Source organism: Coregonus clupeaformis, chromosome 33, assembly GCF_020615455.1.
Source record: "Coregonus clupeaformis isolate EN_2021a chromosome 33, ASM2061545v1, whole genome shotgun sequence".
Classification (NCBI taxonomy): domain Eukaryota; kingdom Metazoa; phylum Chordata; class Actinopteri; order Salmoniformes; family Salmonidae; genus Coregonus; species Coregonus clupeaformis.
Genome location: NC_059224.1, coordinates 35,990,896 through 36,004,259, shown reverse-complemented (window position 1 = coordinate 36,004,259; position 13,364 = coordinate 35,990,896). Strand labels below are relative to the sequence as shown.

Here is a 13,364-nt window from a genome sequence, read left to right as displayed (position 1 = left end):
ATTCTGTTGCTTCATCGCCCCCAAAGGATCACGGATGTTTGAGACTGAAAAGCCCTATACGGATTGATCATGAAATCCATGTTTCCAGCAGGATGCACAGCCAACAACTATGGTTTGCATTCCCTGCCGAAGGACCCTATAATGCGGAATAGGTGGTTGGAGTTTGTTGGTCCCCAGTGGTGGTGAGTATAACGGTAGCTAGACCATAGACTGCTGGTTATGTATCTGGTTGCGTATATTTTTATAATCATTATCACTATCATCGTTAGAATTGCTGAAGTTAGCTACCTACCTAACTAGTTGGCTAACGTTAGCCTACCTCAAAACAACTCGGATTTGGCTTGGAAACACGATACAATTTTATTTTCAATACAAATAATTAGTAGGAAAAGCATTTGTCATGATTATGATGCCGCCAGATTGATTTTAGATGCAGTATGACTTTAACCAGCTATCTAAAATTGAGAGGATCACTGTATTGTAGCTATTTCACATTAGTATTGCTAGCTTTAATGCAGGGAAACTTAAATCCGTTCTACCTAATTTCTACCAGCATGTTAAATGTGCAACCAGAGGAAAAAAAACTCTAGACCACCTTTACTCCACACACAGAGACGCATACAAAGCTCTCCCTCACCCTCCATTTGGCAAATCTGACCATAACTCTATCCTCCTGATTCCTGCTTATAAGGAAAAACTAAAGCAGGAAGCACCAGTGACTCGGTTAATAAAAAAGTGATCAGATGACACAGATGCTAAGCTACATGACTGTTTTGCTAGCACAGACTGGAACATGTTCCGGGATTCTTCAGATAGCATTGAGGAGTACACCACATCAGTCACTGGCTTCATCAATAAGTGCATCGATGATGTCGTCCCCACAGTGACCGTACGTACATACCCCAACCAGAAGCCATGGATTACAGGAAACATCCGCACTGAGCTAAAGGGTAGAGCTGCCGCTTTCAAGGAGCGGGACTCTAACCCGGACGCTTATAAGAAATCCCGCTATGCCCTCCGACGAACCATCAAACAGGCAAAGAGTCAATATAGGACTAAGATTGAATCGTACTACACTGGCTCTGACGATCGTCAGATGTGGCAGGGCTTGAAAACTATTACAGACTACAAAGGGAAGCACAGCCGCGAGCTGCCCAGTGACACAAGACTTCCAAACGAGCTAAACCACTTCTATGCTCGCTTCGAGGCAAGCAACACTGAAGCATGCATGAGAGCACCAGCTGTTCCGGATGACTATGTGATCACGCTCTCCGTAGCCGATGTGAGTAAGACTTTTAAGCAGGTCAACATTCACAAGGCCGCAGGGCCAGACGGATTACCAGGACGTGTACTCCGAGCATGTGCTGACCAACTGGCAAGTGTCTTCACTGACATTTTCAACATGTCCCCTGACTGAGTCTGTAATACCAACATGTTTCAAGCAGACCACCATAGTCCCCGTGCCCAAGGACTCTAAGATAACCTGCCTAAATGACTACCAACCCGTAGCACTGACGTCTGTAGCCATGAAGTGCTTCGAAAGGCTGGTCATGGCTCACATCAACAGCATTATCCCAGAAACCCTAGACCCACTCCAATTTGCATACCGCCCCAACAGATCCACAGATGATGCAATCTCTATTGCACTCCACACTGCCCTTTCCCACCTGGACAAGAGGAACACCTACGTGAGAATGCTATTCATTGACTACAGCTCAGCATTCAACACCATAGTGCCCTCAAAGCTCATCACTAAGCTAAGGATCCTGGGACTAAACACCTCCCTCTGCAACTGGATCCTGGACTTCCTGACGGGCCGCCCCCAAGTGGTAAGGGTAGGTAACAACACATCTGCCACACTGATCCTCAACACGGGGGCCCCTCAGGGGTGCGTGCTCAGTCCCCTCCTGTACTCCCTGTTCACCCATGACTGCATGGCCAGGCACGACTCCAACACCATCATTAAGTTTGCCGACGACACAACAGTGGTAGGCCTGATCACAGACAACAATGAGACAGCCTATAGGGAGGTCAGAGACCTGGCCGTGTGGTGCCAGGACAACAACCTCTCCCTCAACGTGACCAAGACAAAGGAGATGATTGTGGACTACAGGAAAAAAAAGAGGACTGAGCACGCCCCCATTCTCATCGACGGGGCTGTAGTGGAACAGGTTGAGAGCTTCAAGTTCCTTGGTGTCCACATCACCAACGAACTATCATGGTCCAAACACACCAAGACAGTCGTGAAGAGGGCACGACAAAGCCTATTCCCCCTCAGGAGACTGAAAAGATTTGGCGTGGGTCCTCAGATCCTCAAAAAATTACACAGCTGCACCATCGAGAGCATCCTGACTGGTTGCATCACCGCCTGGGATGGCAACTGCTTGGCCTCCGACCGCAAGGCACTACAGAGGGTAGTGTGTACGGCCCAGTACATCACTGGGGCCAAGCTTCCTGCCATCCAGTACCTCTATACCAGGCGGTGTCAGAGGAAAGCCCTCAAAATTGTCAAAGACTCCAGCCACCCTAGTCATAGACTGTTCTCTCTGCTACCGCACGGCAAGCGGTACCGGAGTGCCAAGTCTAGGTCCAAAAGACTTCTCAACAGCTTCTACCCCCAAGCCATAAGACTCCTGAACAGCTAATCATGGCTACCCGGACTATTTGCACTGCCCCTCCACCCCATCCTTTTACGCTGCTGCTACTCTGTTAATGATTTATGCATAGTCACTTTAACTCTGCCCACATGTACATATTACTTCAACTACCTCAACTAGCCGGTGCCCCCCGCACATTGACTCTGCACCGGTACCCCCCTGTATATATAGCCTCCCTACTGTTATTTTATTTTACTTCTGCTCTTTTTTTTTTCAACACTTTTTTGTTGATGTTTTATTTTTACTTTTTTGTTAAAAATAAATGCACTGTTGGTTAAGGGCTGTAAGTAAGCATTTCACTGTAATGTCTGCACCTGTTGTATTCGGCGCATGTGGCCAATAAAATTTGATTTTATTTTATTTTGATGAATTTGCTATTAACAGTAATGGCAACATTGCCATCTCTCTAAAGTAAATTTGACAATGTCATAATATGGGAAAGTTGTTTCCTACTAATTATTTGCCTACTGTAGCAATGTCATCGTATTGTTATTGTTGATGTCGTTGACGTTATTGTTATTATTAACATTTTTATTCTGATACCCTTTATTTTTGTACTCTTCTTATTTTATTCTACTGAATGAAAGGTTGTTTTTCCATGCCACTCTAAATTAGTGTAATTTAGTCTAAACAGTCATATTAGCCTCCGAGGTGCAACCCATGTCTAGGGCACAAATAAATATTGGATGCAGCTCTGGTGGTACTAGCTAACTCATGTCTAACTACAACAGTGTACTAACTAACAGCAACAAACTCAAACCAACCCAGGGCCATAGCAAAACATGTCAGTTGGTTGCATAGTGTAACATAGCATCACCGGCCTGAATCAAATCCAATCTGGAGCCAGTCAGTCTACATCTTTAAAGCATAGAATTATCTTCCAAATGAGATTACGTTATTTCTTGAGCTATGTTTATAATTGAGGGATGATGACAATCGTTGACCCTGTTTTTCTGTTAGACGAAGTGCACAGTTGGGTGCCAGACTGATCCCTTGTTTATTAATGGATGCCGGGATCTACCAGAAGGAGCAAAGGTGGGTATCACAGCAATGTGATTGCAATGGTTTAGCAACATCAAAAATAATGTAATTCACTGTTCACTTGATATTTTCACAGCTTGTCAGGCAAGACCACAGAATAACAGTGTGTCGTGACACAAGGACCCTTGAGACACCTCCTCCATTGTTGCCAGAGTCTCCCTCGACTCCTATGAAAAGGACACGCCATCATGAGGCGTCTGATAGTGACCTGATTACTGCCCTGATGACACAGACAGCTTCATCAACATCGACAGGTAATGTGTGTTATGTGAAAAGTTTTATTCAAAAATACCCGGCTTCATAAACTAGTAGGCTAATTCCCCAGCCAAGCAGATACAACTAGTAGAGTGCAATAGCAAAAAGTTGTCCTTTCTTTAGAACAAAATGCAATTAATCACTTGGCTGTCTATCATATCACCCTGTCACAGGCCCTCTCAGTCAACAAGATTGCCTGCTGCAGTTGTTCGAGAGATGTCCAGTTTGCAGCCGAACATGCAGCATAGAGAAGACCAGCAAGGGGACACTCATCAGCATCATGCAGACATGCCCTCGCTGTGAGCATTCCTATGAATGGAACAGTCAGCTTTCACAGGCTCATTATTTATACAAATACAGAATGTAACCCACTTCATTACTTTGATAACCCAATTGTGAAAGATAATCTATGTAAACTGACATTATTTGTTGCTTATTTTCTACTTCTTACATGCATATAATGTCACCGACCAGTATCTTTGATGAGGGGGCCAGGAGCTGATCTACGCTGCTATGCCCATCAATGGGGCTCTGGCAAAGACTTTTACATTTATATTTACGTCATTTAGCAGACGCTCTTATCCAGAGCGACTTACAAATTGGTGCATTCACCTTATAGCCAGTGGGATAACCACTTTACAATATGCTGCGCCTTCTTCACCACACTGTCTGCGTGGGTGGACCATTTCAGTTTGTCAGTGATGTGTACACAGAGGAAATTGAATCTTTCCACCTGCTCCACTGCGGTCGATGTTTCCTGAAGTCCACGACATTCTCCTTTGTTTTGTTGACGTTGAGTGAGAGGTTATTTTCCTGGCACCACACTCCCAGAGCCCTCACCTCCTCCCTGTAGGCTGTCTCATCATTGTTGGTAATCAAGCCTACTACTGTTGTGTCATCTGCAAACTTGATGATTGAGTTGGAGGCATGCTTGGCCATGCAGTCATGGGTGAACAGGGAGTTGCACAGGGAGGGGTTCAGACCCAGGGCCTCGAGCTTAATGATGAGCTTGGAGGGCACTATGGGGTTGAATGCTGAGCTATAGTCAATGAACAGCATTTCTACATAGGTATTCCTCTTGTCCAGATGGGATAGGGCAGTGTGCAGTGTGATGGCGATTGCATCGTCTGTGGATCTATTGGGGCAGTAAGCAAATTGAAGTGGGTCTAGGGTGGCAGGTAAGGTAGAGGTGATATGATCCTTGACTAGTCTCTCAAAGCACTTCATGATGACAGAAGTGAGTGCTACGGGGCGATAGTCATTTAGTTCAGTTACCTTTACTTTCTTGGGTACAGGGACAATGGTGGCCATCTTGAAGCATGTGGGGACAGCAGACTGGGATAGGGAGAGATTGAATATGTCTGTAAACACACCAGCCAGCTGGTCTGCGCATGCTCTGAGGATGTTGCTAGGGATGCCATCTGGGCCGGCAGCCTCGCGAGGGTTAACACGTTTAAATGTCTTACTCATGTCAGCCACGGAGAAGGAGAGCCCGCAGTCCTTGGTAGCGGGCCGCGTCGGTGGCACTGTATTATCCTCAAAGCGGGTGAAGAAGGTGTTTAGCTTATCCGGAAGCAAGACGTTGAGTGTCCGGTGTATTCGGCGCATGTGACAAATACAATTTTATTTTATTTTATTTGAAACAGTCAAAACGTCAGTATAGGGACAAAGTGGAGTCGCAATTCAACAGCTCAGACACAAGACGTATGTGGCAGGGTCTGACATGGCTGGTTTTCCTTTTGTAGTCCGTGATTGTCTGTAGACCCTGCCACATACGTCTTGTGTCTGAGCTGTTGAATTGCGACTCCACTTTGTCCCTATACTGACGTTTTGACTGTTTCAAATAAAATAAAATAAAATTGTATTTGTCACATGCGCCGAATACAACAGGAGTAGACCTTACAGTGAAATGCTTACTTACAAGTCCTTAACCAACAATGCAATTTTAATAAAGAATACCAAAAAAAGATACACCAAAAAAACATTAAATAAAAAAATTATAATAAATAAAAGTAACAAATAATTAAAGAGCAGCAGTAAAATAACAATAGCGAGGCTATATACAGGGGGTACCGGTACCGAGTCAATGTGCGGGGGCACCGGTTAGTCGAGGTAATTGAGGTAATATGTACAGTGGGGAATAAAAGTATTTAGTCAGCCACCAATTGTGCAAGTTCTCCCACTTAAAAAGATGAGAGAGGCATGTAATTTTCATCATAGGTACACGTCAACTATGACAGACAAAATGAGAAAAGAAAATCCAGAAAATCACATTGTAGGTTAGTGTTGAATAGTCCTTAGCACGGGTACTTCCTGTTTGAGTTTCTGCCTATAGGAAGGGAGGAGCAAAATGGAGTCGTGGTCAGATTTGCCGAAAGGAGGACGGGGGAGGGCCTTGTATGCATCACCGAAGTTGGAGTAGCAGTGGTCGAATGTTTTAGCAGCGTGAGAACTACAGTCGATGTGTTGATAGAACTTCGGCAGCCTTTTCCTCAAATTTGCTTTGTTAAAATCCCCAGCTACAATAAATGCGGCCTCAGGATATGTGGTTTCCAGTTTGTATAAAGTCCAGTGAAGTTCTTTGAGGGCCGTCGTGGTATCGGCTTGAGGGGGGATATACACGGCTGTGACTATAACCGAATAAAATTATCTTGGGAGGTAATACTGTCGGCATTTGATTGTGAGGTATTCTAGGTCGGGTGAACAAAAGGACTTGAGTTCCTGTATGGTATCACAATTACACCATGAGTCGTTAATCATAAAACATACACCTCTGCCCTTCTGCTTCCCGGAGAGATATTTATTCCTGTCTGCACGATGAACTGAGAACCCAACTGGCTGGACTGACTCGGACAGTATATTCCGAGAGAGCCATGTTTCCATGAAACAGAGTATGTTACAATCCCTGATGTCTCTCTGGAACCCTCGCCCGGAGCTCGTCATCTTTATTATCCAGAGACTGAACATTAGTGAGTAATATACTCGGAAGTGGTGGGTGGTGTGCACGCCTCCTAAGTCAGACTAGAAGACCGCTCCGAGTGCCTCTCCTCCGGCGTTATTTTGGGTCGGCCTCTGGTATCAGTTAAATTCCCCTGGGGGGTGCGAACAAAGGATCCGCTTCGGGAAAGTCGTATTCCTGGTCGTAATGCTGGTAGTGCTGGTGAGTTACCGCCACTCTGATATCCAATAGTTCTTCCCGGCTGTACGTAATAACACAAACAATTTTCTGGGCTAATAACGTAAGAAATAATACATAATAAAACAAAATACTGCAAAGTTTCCTAAGAGCTAGAAGCAAGGCAGCCCTCTCTGTCAAATTTTTAGTCATTTGAAAGTTATCAAAACACTTAGTTTAGAATATCTTCATAAATTCAGCAATTGCGTTCTTCTCATATTACTCTGCAGGCTACTGACCTATTCAAAGCTTTTTGGATTGTTTGTTGTGATTGAGTTGGGGGAAACAGCTGAAGGCAAGGTACTGACAGATGGGTGTGTCTTGGTGGTGGCAAGGACACACCCAAGAAACACCCACATCAAACCACACCCCCAAGCCAATTCATGTTTGGCTTCTGTCATGGCCACCAGCATTTCTTGAGGTGCAAGCCAAAAAACGAGGCCAAATCAGCGGGTTTAACAATTCAAAAATGTTATGAAGCTTGTATTCAATTGCCCCTCCCTGTTGCAGACAACAAGCTTCCATTCCCCCTGTCACAAGGGGATTTATGGCTGATTTAAGATGAAATTGTCAACCCTGTTATGGTCAACCCAGTTACTTTATTTGGCACTTACTATAGTAAAAAATAAAATTGTACCTCTTGAAATGGAAAAAGTGACTTTTGTTAAGTTGAACATGTGCTCATTATGACAATGTTAAAATTTGGTTAAATAAAAAAGTATAAGTTACACTACCTAAATGGGAGTCATTTGGTGGATGTCCAATGCAGTGTTTTTGCTCCTGTCTGTCTGGGTGTTGTTGGTTTAAATAAATATTGAAATTGTTGTTGTTTAATTTTGGTCAGGGACACTGATTCTCCCTGGTCCTGAGCCAGACATCAGCTCTCCTACAACTAGACCTAAGCTAAGTCCCAAATGGCACCATATTCCTATATAGTGCACTATTTTTTACCAGAGCCCATGGGCCCTGGTCGAAAGCAGTGAACTAAATAGAGATTAGGATGCAATTTGGGACTCAGACCTAGATTTTCCCTCTGTCTTGGCATGAGGGCTAATTAACACACAAGAGCAGATTTGTCTGAAAATGGATTGTGTTGTGTTACACTAGTTAGAGGTTTTTTTGGGGGGGGGGTTAAGATTTCAGGGGCCGTCAGCTAGATCATAATGTTCCTACTGCACCACTAGCCTGGACCCAGATCTGTACATAGCCCTATAACTCCTACGACCGTTGGCTATATACACACAGCACAAACCGATCAGGGACCAGGCTAGCGAGTTGGCTATACAGCACGAACAGATCTGCGACCAGGCTAGGGGTGTAGTCGGAGCATACATTATCTTTCAGTAGCTGCAGTTCAGGAACTATGTCATTGTTACACAACAGTAGAGATGCTGGTACTGTGCAGAATACTATCTCACCCTGCTACAACATGTCCCAACATGCCTTTGACCAGACCTACTGCTTGGGTATGTGCAAAATGCCAATCTCTGCTTATAGTCAACAGAGAGTTAGTTTTCATACAGTGTTGCTCTGTAGGGCAATGAGTGAACCCATGTCCTCATAATAAGCCGTTTAGCACCATCTAGTGGAGCAAAGCCTTCATGTCTTCATTTTATGTCTGAGGACAGACCGTACTAGAATGTAGGCTATCCTTGAAGTTCTGCCTTGGTCTAAAATAGTGAATCACATGAACATGACATTCATTCCACATAGAGTGATAGTAATGTAACAAACATACTGTACACTCAATAAAGCTGTCATCAGCTCATCAATAAATAGGATATCAGTTGACAATAAATCCTTATATAATCAAGTGAATTATTTCAGAGGCAGCTGTTGCTCTTGGATTCAGTTTCTGAAAAATCTCTGACACTCATGCCCTAGGGACTGTTCTATCTAAGAACTTCTTTCTCTGGGAATTCCACCACAGTTTCAGGCAGGTCTGGGCCCTGGTCAAAAGTAGTGCACTATATTGGGAATAGGGTGCCATTTTGGATGCAAGCAGAATCCAAAGCCAAATGCAACCAACCAATCATTACCTGTATGGCAGCACTGTGAGACAAGCACACACACACACACACCCTGAACAGTACTCTCCAGCTTTGGTCTGATTTATTTGATGCTCCTGACGGATCTGCACAGTGTTAGCCTCTGGTGATGGGAGGAGAGGGAATCAATGCAATGTTCTTTAGGAAGTCAGGACAGAGAAGGAGAGTAATATATCACAGGGTACAAAAGACACTGGACATGTCTGTGAAAGTTGTGACCTCTATGGAGCCAGATGGTAAGTCACTGTAAAAATGTTGGCTGATGAAAGACAAAGTAGCTAGTTTGATGTCCTTTGCACTTTGACAGAGGCACTATGACTATGAAAACATGTATCAGGAGAAAAGGTTGCAAGGTTTATGTGTTTGAGGTTAATGTTTTTGCATTCTCGTTGATCTCTCTTAGTTCTCAAATAGCCCTAGCATTCCTTTCTATTCCAAAAGTCAACATGGAGAGTTTTAAGAATGAGCTGTAGCCTAAGTCCTCACTTCAGTTGTTGTGAAGACAAAATCAGCAAGTCTTGGAGGACAGTCAGAAGTTGAAAAAACTGCTTCTTTATTGTTTTCATTGAGTTCGGCTTCTCGTCATCTGATGAACACGTTGGAAGGGGTAGTAGTTGGTAGATTTTGGTATGAGAGTTTTGGCGTGGATGGTGGTCAGGGAGGCCAGCCCCAGGTCATGGATCGGGGTTGGTAGCTGGCCTCCCAGCAGGGTCAGCCCCCTGTTGCAAACCCTGGTTGTGCTGAGCCTGCTGGCAGGGCCAACCCCCGGCCGTAGGCTAAGGTTGTGCTGGCCCTCCTGCTGGCGGGGACAGCCCCCAGTCATGGACCGGGGTTAAACTGGCCCGCCATTGTGCCGGAAGCCTGGCGTGTGACTCGATGGGGTGGTGGGTCAATGGATCAGCATGAACTTGCAATATGAACTGCTTGTTAGGCAGATGTACAAAGAAGTGAAGATGGATGCTGTTTAAATACTATGAGGGTGGTTGATTAAGCAAGGGTATTCCGGTGAGTGAGGCAGGCTTTTGGCCAATAAAGATTGGATGCAGGTGAGCAGATTGGCATGGTCACGGCTCTATGTGCCAGGCAGGTCACCCGTGATACAAGTCAGTATTCGATGTCCATCCATGTCTGAGGACATCGGGAGATGACGTGGAAACTGGCCACTAGGGGCTACGGTGGGCACTGTTAGCTTCAAGTAGGTTTAGGTTTTGCTAGGGCAGTGTGGACATGGATGGCGGATAGGTGTGAGCATCTGATTTCGAATCCAGTGATAGAAAGTTGTTTTTGATATTTTTGTTTTAAGCCTATCCAAAACCTTAGTTCTTACCTTAACCATGCGGAGTTAATGCCTAACCTTAAGAATTCCTCTGAAGCTTAAAGCTCACCTCCCGAAACTGTGCTATAATCTACACATACAGTGGGGGAAAAAAGTATTTAGTCAGCCACCAATTGTGCAAGTTCTCCCACTTAAAAAGATGAGAGAGGCATGTAATTTTCATCATAGGTACACGTCAAACAATGACAGACAAAATGAGAAAAAAATATCCAGAAAATCACATTGTAGGATTTTTAATGAATTTATTTGCAAATTATGGTGGAAAATAAGTATTTGGTCAATAACAAAAGTTTCTCAATACTTTGTTATATACCCTTTGTTGGCAATGACACAGGTCAAACGTTTTCTGTAAGTCTTCACAAGGTTTTCACACACTGTTGCTGGTATTTTGGCCCATTCCTCCATACAGATATCCTCTAGAGCAGTGATGTTTTGGGGCTGACGCTGAGCAACACAGACTTTCAACTCCCTCCAAAGATTTTCTATGGGGTTGAAATCTGGAGACTGGCTAGGCCACTCTAGGACCTTGAAATGCTTCTTACGAAAAACACTCCTTCGTTGCCCGGGCGGTGTGTTTGGGATCATTGTCATGCTGAAAGACCCAGCCACATTTCATCTTCAATGCCCTTGCTGATGGAAGGAGGTTTTCACTCAAAATCTCACGATACATGGCCCCATTCATTCTTTCCTTTACACGGATCAGTCGTCCTGGTCCCTTTGCAGAAAAACAGCCCCAAAGCATGGTGTTTCCACCCCCATGCTTCACAGTAGGTATGGTGTTCTTTGGATGCAACTCAGCATTCTTTGTCCTCCAAACACGACGAGTTGAGTTTTTACCAAAAAGTTATATTTTGGTTTCATCTGACCATATGACATTCTCCCAATCCTCTTCTGGATCATCCAAATGCACTCTAGCAAACTTCAGACGGGCCTGGACATGTACTGGCTTAAGCAGGGGGACACGTCTGGCACTGCAGGATTTGAGTCCCTGGCGGCGTAGTGTGTTACTGATGGTAGGCTTTGTTACTTTGGTCCCAGCTCTCTGCAGGTCATTCACTAGGTCCCCCCGTGTGGTTCTGGGATTTTTGCTCACCGTTCTTGTGATCATTTTGACCCCACGGGGTCAGCTCTTGCGTGGAGCCCCAGATCGAGGGAGATTATCAGTGGTCTTGTATGTCTTCCATTTCCTAATAATTGCTCCCACAGTTGCTTTCTTCAAACCAAGCTGCTTACCTATTGCAGATTCAGTCTTCCCAGCCTGGTGCAGGTCTACAATTTTGTTTCTGGTGTCCTTTGACAGCTCTTTGGTCTTGGCCATAGTGGAGTTTGGAGTGTGACTGTTTGAGGTTGTGGACAGGTGTCTTTTATACTGATAACAAGTTAAAACAGGTGCCATTAATACAGGTAACGAGTGGAGGACAGAGGAGCCTCTTAAAGAAGAAGTTACAGGTCTGTGAGAGCCATAAATCTTGCTTGTGGTGACCAAATACTTATTTTCCACCATAATTTGCAAATAAATTCATAAAAAATCAAACAATGTGATTTTCTGGATATTTTTTTCTCAATTTGTCTGTCATAGTTGACGTGTACCTATGATGAAAATTACAGGCCTCTCTCATCTTTTTAAGTGGGAGAACTTGCACAATTGGTGGCTGACTAAATCCTTTTTTTCCCCACTGTAAGTCAAACCAATGCTTTTCGCAGGTTTAACAGATAGATAAGCGACCTTAACCCAACACCTAGTGACCTCGCCAAGGGGTTTGGATCTCTTGCGTAACGGTTAATGTGTTGGCTTGACTGTCGCTGGACCTTGGCGAGGTCCAGTCCTCTCAAATATTGTTACAGACCATAAGGAGAGGGAAGTCGCTAGCTAGTGTATATCAGGTCAGGGGTCTCCAACAGGTCAATCGCAAGCTACCAGTAGCTCGCAGCACACCTATGAGTAGCTTGCCAAACAATTCTGAAAGTACATGCAATTTTCACCTGTTCCACCGCAAACTGTCATAAACAAATCTCACAAGTATCAGACACCACAAGCTCCCAGCTACTACCCTATCAACGCAACATTGACATCCCACCCCTGGTTAGCCACTACTGGCTTAAAAAGCCAAACCTAACACAATATCTGACAATTAATTTCCAGCAATATTGTCCCTGTCTGTGTGGTGTGTGCATTTGTCTATCACTCCATGTGTAGCCAGTTGATGTGATAACCGACTTGTGGGTTGACAGAAATACTTTCCCCAAAACCTTCTGAATTAAATGTTAACTGTAAAGTAGACTTACCTGGCAGAAGTATATCTTGAGTAAGTATATGATTTGTATCTGTTATTTGGAAACTTAAATGAGCCATTAAATGAGCAGCAGCAGTACAGAACATTCTACATTTTAGTCATTTAGCAGTCGCTCTTATCCAGAGCGACTTACAGTTAGTGAGTGCATACTTTTTTATTTTTTTATTTTTTTTAATACTGGCCCCCCGTGGGAATCGAACCCACAACCCTGGCATTGCAAACACCATGCTCTACCAACTGAGCTACATCCCTGCCTGAGGTAGAGTAACTCATGATAAGCTGTAGACCACACTATTTACATTTACATAATTTAGCAGACGCTCTTATCCAGAGCGACTTACAAATTGGTGCATTCAACTTATGATAGCAAGTGGGACAACCACTTTTTGTCTTATTTTTTTATGTGTGTTGGGTCATTGTCCTGTTGAAAAACACATGATAGTCCCACTAAGCCCAAACCAGATGGGATGGCGTATCGCTGCAGAATGCTGTGGTAGCCATGCTGGTTAAGTGTGCCTTGAATTCTAAATAGTATATGTTTTTCGACTTGTAACGACA

General features: G+C 44.2%; 1 long non-coding RNA gene across 1 annotated transcript; it reads left to right on the top strand.

The window, feature by feature from the left end:
- The first annotated feature begins 138 nt into the window (after window positions 1-138).
- Window positions 139-3,944, top strand: LOC121549360. Its single transcript, XR_005996802.2, has 3 exons — window positions 139-182; window positions 3,618-3,692; window positions 3,775-3,944. It is a non-coding gene; the product is annotated as an uncharacterized LOC121549360 (long non-coding RNA).
- The last annotated feature ends 9,420 nt before the right edge of the window (window positions 3,945-13,364 follow it).